We start from the raw sequence: 13,173 nt of genomic DNA, 5'->3' as shown, positions 1-13,173 counted from the left end.
ATGGGATGTGACCAAGTGAACTCAAGCAGGTTTGCTCTTTGCATCCACTTCTGATTTTACCATATTAGAGCAGGGAGGAAGCTGCAAAGGAAAAACTAAGCAAGTTACTCTCCACAGAAGAAAGTGAAAGACTTGTTTAGGAACACAAGAGAAACAGGGGCCTTGAAAGTAACACTGGAGCCCAAAAGTATTACTTTTTGTTCTGTACACAACTCATTTTGCTCCATCTAATCTAAAAAATGCATTTGAATAATGACTTTTTGTTAAATAAGAGGTACACTGTTGAACTGTTTAATTATACTTTGGCTGACTTGCACTTATTTTCAAATCCTTATTTCCTAAGAAGTTTAAAGGAGACGGAGTTTTCCAAGATCTCTGTTTAATCATTTCACCTATGTTTACTTGGGGTGTTTTCTTTCTAATCCAATTTCCTTTCTTTTTCCCTCTACTTTCCTTCTTCTTTCCCCCTTTCCTCTCTCTTTCAGAACACAGCCCTGGGTATTCAGACTTAGGCAGCTGTCCAAATCTATTTTGAAACAAAATTTTAAATCAAAACTTCTTGCAGCTACAGAGCGAGGGTCATATGGGCGTGCCCTGGGTCAGCAGGAAAACTTGTAATGACATTGGAGACACTCATCTCTTTCCACCCCCAGTAAACATGTGCATAATGTAGAGCTATAAAAATGCTATTTTTCAGAAGAAGTCGAGGTCACCTTGTCCCACATAGGACCAGCTGAAAGAACTTTGGCTCGGAAAAGAGGGAAGGTAGGCATATCTTATATAAGAAATATAAATTTTCCTGATTAAGAGCAAAACATGCCTAGATTTTGTGGTGTTGACAAGCAGTTTCATTATTACCTAATTATCACTAATAATAATTACCTAATAATTACTAATAATTACTTGGTATCAGAGGAAAAAAAACTGTGGAACCTGAAATGCCATGCAGAGAAGGGAGAACTCACAGCATTTCGCAGATACTGAGATACACAAAGCTTTTATGAGTGCTAGTTCTGTGTTCACACCTGTCAGTTTTCCATACTGAACCCCCAGTAATCCCGTAGTATGGAGAAAGGTTGACACTTTGAACAAAACTTGGGGCAGAAATAGATGTTAACACGTTCGAAACTGCATTTGTAGGTGAAAAAACATGCCAGTATTATGATTTTTCCCCTGATGTTTCTGTGGTAGTTATCCATTTTTCCCCTGATGTTTCTATGGTAGTTATCCTCGTGTGTTTTTCAGCTGCTTTTGAGGCACTGCTGCACTGCTGGCTGTGAAAGTGAGAGAACAGTTTTGGCAGATGAAAGGCCAGCAATGATAGCGCTGGAATGTGACCTCGGACATTTATCAGAATGACATTGTCAGTCAGATGATATGGCATCCTTATTTTTCCGACCACTTCTGGCACAAATTCAGGTCAGTTCAGGATGGGGGCATACACTGCCATGCCATGCATATGCCCATAATTGGCCTATTAAGACTCACAATATGAATTTAGCTTAGTTAATACAGAAAAGGTTTATTTTCAAAAGCCTCCTCTTGTGTGTAGGTGTTTAACATGTTCCTTTGTCACTTCTAACCTGTTTTAAAAATCTGCTTGAAAGAAACCAGTGGGATTAGAGAAAGACTGTAAAAAACCTAGATAAATTGAAATAGATATCAAATGAGGGTCATTTTCTTGCTATGGATCATGGGTATTCTTCTGCTTAATAGACCAAGGTCTCATAAACTGTTAGTGATTTTTCCTTACTGCCTCAGATTTGTGAAGTATCTAAAATAATAACAGAAAAGAAGTTTTTATCTAAAAGAGAGATTTGGAGTAAATGATGTTACTTGGGTGTAATTTCCATAGCTTCCTTCTCCCTCTCTGCCAATGAAAATAACAGAGGCAAGTGTTTGTTGGAGAGATTATGAGGGTGAAAGCTGGGACATTTTCAGCCTGGCATTGGTTTGCACTGTGAGCAAGTTACTTCCACAACATCCACAGCTGCAAAACAGGGTGAGACTTAAGAGTCCTCAAAATAAAAACCCTCTCCTTTGTAAATGCAAATTCTATTTCTACAGTACTACTTCTGTGACTGTACAGATCTGAGACCTGTCTGCAGATTGTGTCCCTCAGGACATTCCAAAGGTTCAGGAATATTCTGGGGTTTTGTTAGGACATACAGATTAGGACAAGGCATGGAGGTGAGGTTGTCTTTAAGCTAAACGGTTTAAATGCCAGAAATGTGGTGCTTAAAAATCTGGATAAAGGGAAATACTTCTACTCCTCTTTCTTGACTGTGGGGTGTGGAAGAATTTCTGTGGTTGTTGCCATGATGAATCGTGCAGATAGTAGTTATGCATGAGTTATTGTTTTAGGATGGAACTCCATGCTTAGTTTTTGATAATGCTTCTGCTCTTGAAGGGAGAACTGAAAGTGGTTGTGTTCTGTATTCAATTCCATCTCTAATTTTTTGGCAGATGAATATGCTGCATGATGCTTGTGTTTGATTATTTAAATAGCATTCATTTTTGTGCATAGAAAACACAACAAGATCTCTGATACTCTAGAGTTGAAAAATTAGAAATGAGTTAGTAAATAAGTAAGTTGAAAATGACAATTTCAGCCAGCTGTGTCTTTGCGTTTCCAAGATAGTGTCTTATGCAAGCTAAAAAGGTCAAGTATTTCTTCACAGCAATGGCCACCCCAGACCAAAAGAGAGCAGAGGGAGACTTGTCCATGTTACAATTCTTGGTCATAAGCCTGTTTGTTTGCTTTTGAAATGGTAGAGTAATTACAGAAATAGAAAGCATTTCATAGTGAATGAATAAGCAAAATATTCTTATTCTTGGTGAACAAGTGCCTATGTGCTCCCATTGACAGGGTGAACAATTTCTAACATGTACATATCAAAAAAATAAGGATCAGTTTAAACAATATTTTGACTCATCAGTCAAATTTTAAGCATGTTCATAATTTTCTCACTAGTTTTGAATCCCATGTTTGGGAAGTGACTGGAGGTATTGGCTGAGTCATTTTCTGGTGATTAAGTGGTATGTCTGAACAGGAAACATACTGCAAAAGGCTTAGGGGGGTTATAAATAGAACATGTTCTGAGAGAAAATTGTTATGCAGACAGCAAAGTCTGTTGATACATGGCTGCATAGATATTTTCTACTGTACACCACCAGTATTTTTAATGAAAATTTTCTTGGTTTGTTTTTTTTTTAACCCCACTTTAATTACTTAATACCATTTCTTTACATCCTTATTTTATTTAGATGAATGTCTGGAGATAGTAGTCACTTTTAAACTTCAAAATAAACTGCCTTGATAGTTGTCCTTTTGTTTTCAAGGCCTGTGTTTTTTGATTCCAAGAAGACATTTCTTTAAACTTATCCTTGCTAAACTGTCAAAATCCTGACTTACTGTGCACTTTCTATGTGCTTTCTTCTGTGATACAGTCTGTATATGCCACATGCACAGAGAGAGTAAGGAATGGGACACAGGCTGGGAATTCCAGCATAAGTATTTCTGCCATTGGTAAACTAGTGAGTTACCTTAGACAAATTTTTCCATAATTTCCCTACATTTTCCTAGAACAGTGATTTATCTTCATTTTGTTCTTCTGGAAAGGTGAGATAACAACTGTTCCCCCATTTTAGAATGCTGAATACAAAGCATAACAGGATACTGTATGAATCCCTTGAAATCAAGGACTTTGTCCACAAAACCAGAAAGAACATCTTTTTTCCCCTTCTCCAATTAGCAGCAAACTCAGGATCCCTATCTGGTCATATTCCAGTGCAATTTAGTGACAAATGGATCACTTGACTGGAAAGAGCAGTTCTGTCATTGTTTAAAGAGGAGCTATGTTGCTAACACAGGAAGAAAAATATTGTGGACAAGTAATGGAAATAAAATCAAACTTCCATAATTTATAGCTGGATCCAGAGCTAACCAAAGCCAGTAGGAGTCTTTCCACTGACTTCATCAAACTTTGCATATTTGTCCTCAAAAGTGCAAGTAATGCAGCCCAGCCAGGCCCTGGGAGATGCTCCAACCCCTTGTTCTCAGCTGACCTTCTTTGGCCAGAGCTGCCTGGGTGAAAGTGGTACTACACACAGTACCAAGGATAGGCCAGATGAAAAACCTGGAACAAAAAAATGCTGTAGGAAAACCCACACTAAACCAGACAAAGCTACACATAAGTAACAGTAAATGGTAGCAGTATTATGGGTTCTTTTGCCTCCAGGCAAGCACCCACACATTTATAAATAATGACATGCAGACATTAGTTTAGTTTAAGATGCTTATTGATGCTTTGTAGACTAATGTTTTAAGCAAAACAGAAGGCAAGAGTGGGCAAGTTTCCAAAATCTGGATATATTGTAAAGTACATGTAAACTTTCTCTCTGTGAGCACACAGTGAAATGTGTTTGCTAAAAATCCTAATACTGTATACTAAAATAAAAAAAAAAATCCTACTCTGCCACTGCCTGAAATAAATGATAAGAGAAGTGGCTGGGCTTAGGAAGGAAATCAGCCATTTAACTAAAGCAGAAGCCTCCTTGCAATGCAGAACTTTTTTTTTTAATAAGGAAGTTTCATCTGTAAACTTTCACAATAAACCCTTCTCTGAAACGGTCTGTTAGATAGCGACCATATTTTATAGACATCTAATATTAATTATCCATGTATAACTAAACTTTTGTTTACTATCTGACAACAAATATTTGTCTGTGTGGGCGAAAGGCCAGACAGTGATCTCTTGATCACCAGGAAGTAAATCAAACATTTGAATCCTGTAGAGATATTTCAAACTGACTTTTTAAAATTTTGAAAATACCTTTTCGTCTTCAGCTTATACACTGCTAAACAGCGTGTTGGTGAATGGGTGATGGCAGATGCATATCTTGAAAGAGCAGCATAATTGCTGCTCATTAAGAAATTGCCAGGCAGCAATATATAGGTAAAAAGAAGCACTTCACATGCAGAAAGAAGCGCTTGCAAATCAGGAAGGCTGAACAGGCAAAAGAAGACTTTTGAGCTGTGCTGAGTTTCACAGGTCAATCCCACGTATGAATTGTAAATATTGCCCTATGAAGGGCACTTGAAAGAAATGCCAGTTCTGTGAGCAAGGCGGAACAATCCCAGAGTGAGCTGATGGACTAAGTTTCTGCTCAACAGGATTTCCCCTGGGAATGTGGCAGTTGTTAGTCTTCATTTCAGCTGTTGAGAAAATGCGCTTGTGCCCGGGCTTTGTTTCCTCCCCAAGTGCTGCTGTTACCATTCCAGGGAGTTCAAAGTGCTTTTGCTCTCGGTGTGTTCGGGCTCCTCCTCCACCAGCTGAAATCTGTTATTTCAAACTCTGGATACAGAGGAGCAGAAAAGGTGGAGGGATGCCAACTGCCCTGTTGACAAATTTGCAGATGCACGGGACCTTTCTTTAATTAAAGAATACTTTTTTTTTTAATCGTGGTACTAAAACTGGAAAGCTACTGGCAGACGGTGCAAGTCTGAAAACGTCTCTCTTTAAGCTACGATTGTTCCTAACAAGCATGTTCCTAACATGACATGTTTAAACACTATATGATGGAGTTCATAAAAATATTTTGCAGGTTGTCAGGAACAATACTGCTTGTGCTGTGATCTGGTGAGATTGCACGAGCTAAGAAAATTCAGGGAACAGGAGGCTGTTCAACAAGCCTTGGTGGCTATTTGTGAGGTGGCACCCCTCTGCCAAGCCCTAAGCCAAAGGCCAAGGGGTGGCAGAAAACGTGTGCTGCAAAGCCTGCCATCCCTGGTGGATGCAGCAGCCAGGGCTGAACTACCTGCAACGTCCTTGATATCTCCAAAACTTATGGCAGGGAGGAGAACGGCCATGGCCTTATTCCACACAGGGTCTCAACCTTGCCAAGTGCTTGCTGAAAAACTTCTTTTGCTCTGCCAAGCGGGCTATAGCACAGGTCTTCCCTCTCATAAGCAGTGCTGAAGAGGTTTGTATCATCCTGAGCCCCTGTGGATTTGGCAGAGGGGTTCTGGTAGTGCTGATGTCTGTGCATGGCCCACGTCTGTACAGCAGTGCTGAGCTCCTCTGGGAGCAGAGGTGTTATGGAAGGCTGAGCTCTTCCCTACAGATTTATGGAAAACTGACAACGCTGGCAGGGGACCAATTTAACTGGGAAAACCAAAGTTGACTAAGCTTGAACAACTTAATTATCACACAGGGTTAAACAGGTAAAATGGCTTTAGGCCCCATTTAAGAAACCAGGGATGAAAGGGTGGAAACAGGAATAAGCTGCTTTTTTTTTTTTTCTTTCTGTGATCAGATAAGAAAGAGAAATCTTCAGTGCTGCTGTAGCCAGATGCAAAATAAAAAGAAAAAGCCTTAACATTGCAGCAAGTAGTTAAAAAGCAATTAAACTCTGAAGAGTATATTCCCAAGTAGCATTTTGAGAACATGGTTGTGTTTTTACCCAGTGAGAAGTCCAATCTTTTGAGGATAATTTTCCTAAGTTTAAGGTAGTGATTAGACACCTATAACTCACAACTTTGTAACACCAGGTTTAGGGAAAGGTCTCTCTTGTGTCTGTGTTGTGGGCAGCCTCTCAATGCCACAAATACCTTCAGCTTTAGCAGTTGTGTTGCTGTGCTGCTGTTTGGCCTCTGGTGACGACCACTGAATTCTTGCTTTTAACAGATGTCTTAGTCTTTTTTCTTTTTTTCTTTTTATTTTTTGCAGTTGAGTGAAATCAGAAGAAAAGTTGGTTATTGTTTTAAATGAGCATAGTACTGACTCCAGCGAAATGTAGGAGGCTGAATGAAATTTTCTCTCTTACCAATAAGCACAGTAGTAAAAAATGTCATATGCACATGCCACTTACCTCCTGGACCATGACAACTAAGCAGTTTTGAATGAAGTATTTGTAACATTTGTAACGTATATAAATCATACTGAAATGCAAACCTACAGATAAACCAAATTTTTTTAAGTATCAACACTTCTTGCTAAAATATGTGTAATAAGCAAAATTTATGTGGAACCTATAGGCCCTCAGTTATTCCCCTCTTCTTGACAGTATCCTTTGAAAATCCATAAATGGTATTAAACGTGCATAACTCTTGTTTCTTAGCAACCTTATTTTTTAAACAAAGGCGGTTTGAATACATATAATTTATTTATTTTATGCTGTCAAGACAGACAATGATGTATAACAGACAAAACTAATACCCAGCAGTTGCTGGTTGTTTTCTATTATCTCCATAGAGCAAGTTAGAAACATTTGCGTTAGATAATTTAAAAAAAAAAAGGGGACTATATCTTCTTCCTAACCATTCCTTCTTGGCTAAGCATGGGAAGTGAGGTCATCTCTTCTCTAATACAGCATAATGCAGCACAGTAAATGATCAGCCAAAGATCTCCCAAAGTAAACTCTGGCATTGCCAAAGAAAGTACCTCCTTCCTCGAGATTTAGCATTGAACTTCTAACATGGGTTTGCTCATGCATACGGAGTCACAGACATTAAAGAAACAATTACAATAGCACAGACTTACTAGAAGTGTTTAACTTAAAAATGAGGAACGAGAATCTGTGAAACGGGAAGGATGGCACTTAGAAGTGTTGTGGTTTCATCCTTGAGTTAGGCAAGTGTGTCTGAGTGTTCAGCTGGCTGAGAAACAGTAATTTCCCTAAAACATCTCTGCACTCAGACTTATCGTGATGGTCCTCACTAGTTCAAGCTCTGTCATTCTTCTATTAATGACACTCAGGGAAGTTTTTGTTCAGTAACACCCACAAAACATAAATAACATTTAATTAAATAAAGTCTCTGCTAAGATTTAATATGCCAAGATCAAAGCATGTGGAAAGTGATCTTTGTCTCTGACAGAAGGTTTCCCACAGACAAGAAATAATCTCAGGTTCTTGCTGACAACACATACAGAAAGGTTAATTTGTATTAAGAATGTGTTTACAGAAGGTTCCCTTTATTCACAGTCACATTCTAGGAACTATTTTCATGCAGGTGTGTGCTAAATACACAAGTCTTCTGAGTTGTTTTTATTGGGTTTGGGTCTTTTTTTTCTTTCCTCACAAAATTTCCCCAATCACAGATCAGTGTATTTTTCTTCTAATACAGTCTGGAGCACCCTCTCTGCCTGCTTTGCAATGTTACATCCTTCAAGCAGTTACCAGCTCAGGCAGATGTTTTAGCACTCCAAGAAAGCAGAATCTATTTACCAGCTGTACATGGCCTGCAATCATTTGCCTGTGTGTTAATTTAAATTTCTTTATTACTGTGGTGGACAATGAAGTTTCACTTCTCTCTGCAAAGTCTTAATCTGAAATCAAGTGTGACCAAATTCAGAGCACATTTGCAGGGAAGGTGTTAGTGCAGCAGTGCAGGAAGGAAATCTTATCAGCTTTGCTGAGCTTGGTGGGTTAGTTTTACAGAGAGTCGTTTGTCAGCAGAATCCAAAGCAGCAAAGCTGCAAGCACTAGCTAGGGAAATGAGGCCTGATCCAAAGCCTATTGGAATCCATGCAAAACAATGTTTAATTACTTGATCCTTTTCCCTCTGAAGTCAGTGAGATGTTGACATTTATTTCAACAGGAGAAGTAGCTCTCTGGCTTTGATATCTCTCATGTATTTCTCAGAGTAGTGACTTCTGTAAATCCAAGCAAAATCAAAAGATTTTTTTTAATTGTTATTCCTTTGAGCACAAAACCCCAAGTGTCAAAAATGAAAATACAAAATATCTGTGGAATAAACTCTGATGACTCAACATTAATAAAATTAAGACTTTTAGTGATATTCCTTAAGGAAATAATAAAAATATGTCCCTATGGAAGACTAAATCTTTTAACAGCTGACTAAAAGACTGACTACAAGGACAGGAAAGGAATAAAATTAAATTCTTTACTATGCTGACTTATTCTACCCTTCCAAATGCCCACCTTATTTGATTATCTGTCAAATCTTCTCAAAATGCAAACACACCTTACAAAATTATATGTGCCCTAAGAGAAGTCTCAAACTTTTTAAGGTTCTGTTTGTTGCTTTTCAGAACTCGAAAATGTTTCCATGATTTGTAATTACAACATCACCAAAGTTGGCATTATCCCTTAATGAAGTAAAATGACAGTGAGACAGGACTCTTATCATAGGAATAAATACAGGACTATAATTTTTCCTTACTAAAATGAGAGTTTTCCTAGAGAGTCTGAGGGTCATTTCTTCTGCCTCCAAAGAAGGATTTTTTTATGATTCCTGAGCTAAAGATTTTGAAGAGGCTGGTGGTACTCTCTATAAATCTCTGTAGAGAGCTGGGTACTCTCTATAAATCTGTAAAATTGCATTTAGCAAAGTGTTTTAGGTTATGAATCAACTGAATGAAACTGGGAGCAAGAGGTCATCCTGTGCTCAGATTTGGTGTATTATTAGAAAATTTATGTCACTCAAATCCTTTTTAGCTTCAGGGAGAGTTACCCAACAGATATGATCCAAAAAGTGAAATTTCCTAGATTTGTGTCAGTAACCTGCATTAGACCAGCTCTGTCTCCTTTTTGTCAAAACATCAGAGAAAATACACACAGAAAAAATAAAATCACCCACACACGTGCCCCCAAACAACAGGTGGTTTGCATCAAGGAAAGAGGGACTAATGGTACCAACCTGGGGATGAGTTACTGGCCAGGTGTGCTGTGGGATGGTTTGTTAGAGTTTGCCCTCTTAATGGGTAGAGGCAGCACAGGACAAATACAGATTCTGGCAGTTCTGTGCCAGTGTGGAAGAGCCCCACTACTGTTTCTGCAGCAGGAGTTGCTAATGTGAGGAAGGTAGGATTATGAAGAACCCATCCCCAAACTTCCCTAACAAATTAATTTGTAGTCTTCTGTGGGAAGAGGGTTAGAAAATTATCTATGTGTGCTCTGTAGGTACTTCTGGTTTTGTTTTGGTTTTGGTTTTTTTTAGTGAACCAAAGTATTTTGAACTGTTCCTCAAGAGAAATGTGTAAATCTGTTAATGTGTTTGGAAACTTGAACAGAAATGTTGTTTAGAGGGTGTCTCACGCTAGAATAGTTCCTTTATATGCTAAGGGTAGCATATAAATACATCTGATACATCCAGGATTGGGTAGGAAGGGCTATTTCCTGCACACGTGGTAAGAAAATCCTGCTATTCCAGGCTCCAGGAAAATTATATGCTCCCACGTAAAGAGCTCAGCTTCCTTTTCTTAGATCTATTTTCTTTTCCTCACTTGGTAGAGCAAAATTCCTTTAAAAGAACCACTCTAATGGCTTTATATGCTCACGTAAAACAAAAAGGAAGAAAAAATTCGTATTTAGCTAGTGATTCTCACCAGAGATGAGTATGATGACTAATTTCAAACCCAGTGCAGGAAAACACCAAGCTACCCGTAATGGCCTTTCATGTGATGTAGCAGAATGTCAAGGTTTCACTCTAAAAAGAGGTTTTCACCTTCATAACCCCCATAAGCTAAGGAAGTCTTATTTCCTGCACCCTGTAGATTGCAAACTGATACATGATGTGTACGTGGATTCTCAAAGTCATAAAGGAGGTGAGTGGTGGAGGAGGGAGCTCAGTGTGGTCTGCTGAGAGCCACGACACAACATAACAGCCAGACCATCTCCTCTGTATGAAAAATTCAGTTAACTTTGAAGAATACCACAAGAAGGGCTTTTTTTGTGTTGGATATGTAGATAGGATTACATTTGCAAGAATTTGAATACAGAGGCCTGCACATATCAGGAAAGGGAGTGTTGCACATAATCAGCCACAGTGAGGGATGAACAGCCTAGAGCAGAGTTAGCAGGCATGGCTTTATCCTAGTTGATAAGGCTGGATAGTTTTTTGGAAGGACTATTCTTATTGTTTCTTTCCTATTCTTTCAATGGGGGAGAACAGGCTATGTTTGAACCAAAAAAAAAAAAAATTACAAAGCAGCTGCCAAGTTAGAAAAATGGGTTAGGAACTTGGTCTCACTGGAATGGGAGGCTCTGCAGCACCCAGAGAAGTTGCTATTTCCCTCTATGGTTCCATGTCCCACTCTTCACAGAAGGGAGGGTGGGCTAGAGTAGGCAGCACAGCCCCATGTAATGCCAGATTGGTGGTTCCTGATTAGTGTTTGTTAATCTAATCTGTAGTGAAGAGTGCTCATCTTAGCCCAGAGGGATTAGATTAGAGAGTATCTTAGTTATGTTTTCCTTTGAAGAGAGGTAGGTGTGACTGTGAATAAAGAATTTCTTAATTCTGGTTAAGTAACATCTAATGAAACATAATTTTTAAAGATGGTTATCATAATATTTAAGATTAGTGAGTGTGAATTATACATTCATCTTTTGGCCGTTTACAAAGATCAAATAGTTAAGGATGAGGAGTAAATACACTAATTATAGTTATTAAATAGCAAGGTCCCTGATGGTCTTCATGCAGCCCCATATGTATTTCCCTAGTGATGCATAAAATTTTTTGAAGGACTTGGCAGAAGAGGGTTATCTTTTTATGGACTCATTAACTTTTTCTGAGAGGTGTGGAGGGAAAAGGGCAGCTGTGGAGGTGAGGAGACCTGGGAGGCCAGTACTGTAAGCATCTTTCCCAACAAATAAGGAACAGGTACTCTAAAGAAGGAAGTTTGGGAATATTTCCTGGTAGGGGTTAAATTCTTTCTGACTTTGTGTTTTCTGGGTTCTCTGGCTCTCAATGGTGGACTGAAACTAGGAAGACTTTGTACAAATCATATAGATGTTATTTCTTTCATATACACATCTCCCTCTGCTAACTACAGATCACTTTTTCTGGAAATTTGCCAAGAGCATTTTCTCATTCCTTGTTCTTGCCTTCCCCAAGGCTGCTAAAGAAGACAGCCTTTTAGATAATAGGAAAATGGTATGCACCATGATTTCTATATTCTTGCTTTTATCATTTTGAGGAAAAAGTACACTTAATCTCCTGGAGTGAAATAAGCAGACAAACATACTGCAATATTAAGTTAATGATTGAGTAAAACTTGGGTTCAGCCAAGCATGATGCAAAAAGCTAGAAGACAATTTTCAACTCAAATGAAAGATATTTTCTACAACAAAATTCCTGCCTTAAGATCAACAAATTATTTTAGAGACTTGGTGAAACACTTAAGTCATTAGAGATTATGTTACATTCAGCTGTGTGTGGATAAAAAGGGCCACATTCACACTTGTTTTCTCTCCATATTATCCAAAGTCACTTCAAATTTGGCTCATAGGAGGGAAGTGTGAAAAGGGTCAGATAGCTCATGTCGTGGCAGAACAGGGTCTGGCTCCCTTGTTCTGCCACAGCCTTCTTCAGTGTCACTTAAATGGGACATGTCAAAATATTTATGACTGTTTTAGGTTGCCTATAAAGTCGGCCTGCTGGGGCTTTTATCAAACCTTTAGGTGAGTAAATATGAGCTTTAGCTTGTTCACCTTCCCTGTTGCAGCACTTCAAGTGATTCTTAATAGTTTTTCTTTGTTCCTTTTCCACAAAACTTCGTTTCTGCCCCTAGCAAGATGTTGTTACTGTTGACTGAAGCCAGGCAGTCACAGTGCCAGTGCTGTCAGTCACATCAGCTGTCGATCTTGAACTTTCTTTCCAGCCGTCTCCTATTTGCACGCCGACCTAAATCTTCTCGAACCTCCCGGACGCATGACAGCCTTTAAGCTTCCTCGGAAACAGAACCTAAACAGGCGAGACAAACCGCCCCGAGTTCCCCATTCCGCTCCGCCGGGTGCGCTGTCCCCGCACCGCTTTCCCCCGCGACAGGTGGCAGCTCCCCCGCCCCGCTCGGGGCCGGACCCTCCGGCCGGGGCTGCGGGACTCGGAAAAGCCCCAAACCGGCGGCGGGGGCACACGCACCTTGCGGCTCGCAGGGCGCTGGTGGGGCAGGCGCTCGCACGGGGCAGGGGCAGGCGGTAACACGGGGCAGGCGGCCCGCCCGCCCCGGCCCGCCCCGGCCGGCGGCCCCGCCCCAGCCGCGCCGAGCCGAGCTGAACCGAGCCCCGGCGGCAGCAGCGGCAGCATGTGGAGCGGAGCCGCCGCCGCCGGTAGGTCTGCGGGGCGGGGGCGCTGCCGCGGGCGGAGCAGGGCCGGCCCCAGCCCCGCTGGGAGCGGGACCCCCGCGGGCGGGCGGGCGGTCCCTCCCA

At 40.2% G+C, this 13,173-nt stretch overlaps 1 protein-coding gene across 2 annotated transcripts in view; it reads left to right on the top strand.

The window, feature by feature from the left end:
* Positions 1-13,173, top strand: part of MICAL2 (microtubule associated monooxygenase, calponin and LIM domain containing 2) — a 151,323-nt gene that overhangs the window by 9,777 nt on the left and 128,373 nt on the right. For both annotated transcript variants that reach the window (XM_027651110.1, XM_027651111.1), the window contains one exon: positions 698-765. The gene's annotated coding sequence lies outside the window, so the exon portion shown is untranslated. The remainder of the gene's footprint in view (positions 1-697; positions 766-13,173) is intronic.

This window comes from Corapipo altera, unplaced genomic scaffold (assembly GCF_003945725.1).
Source record: "Corapipo altera isolate COAL_440 unplaced genomic scaffold, ASM394572v1 78, whole genome shotgun sequence".
Taxonomy (NCBI): Eukaryota; Metazoa; Chordata; class Aves; order Passeriformes; family Pipridae; genus Corapipo; species Corapipo altera.
This window is presented reverse-complemented; position numbering and strand designations above follow the sequence as displayed.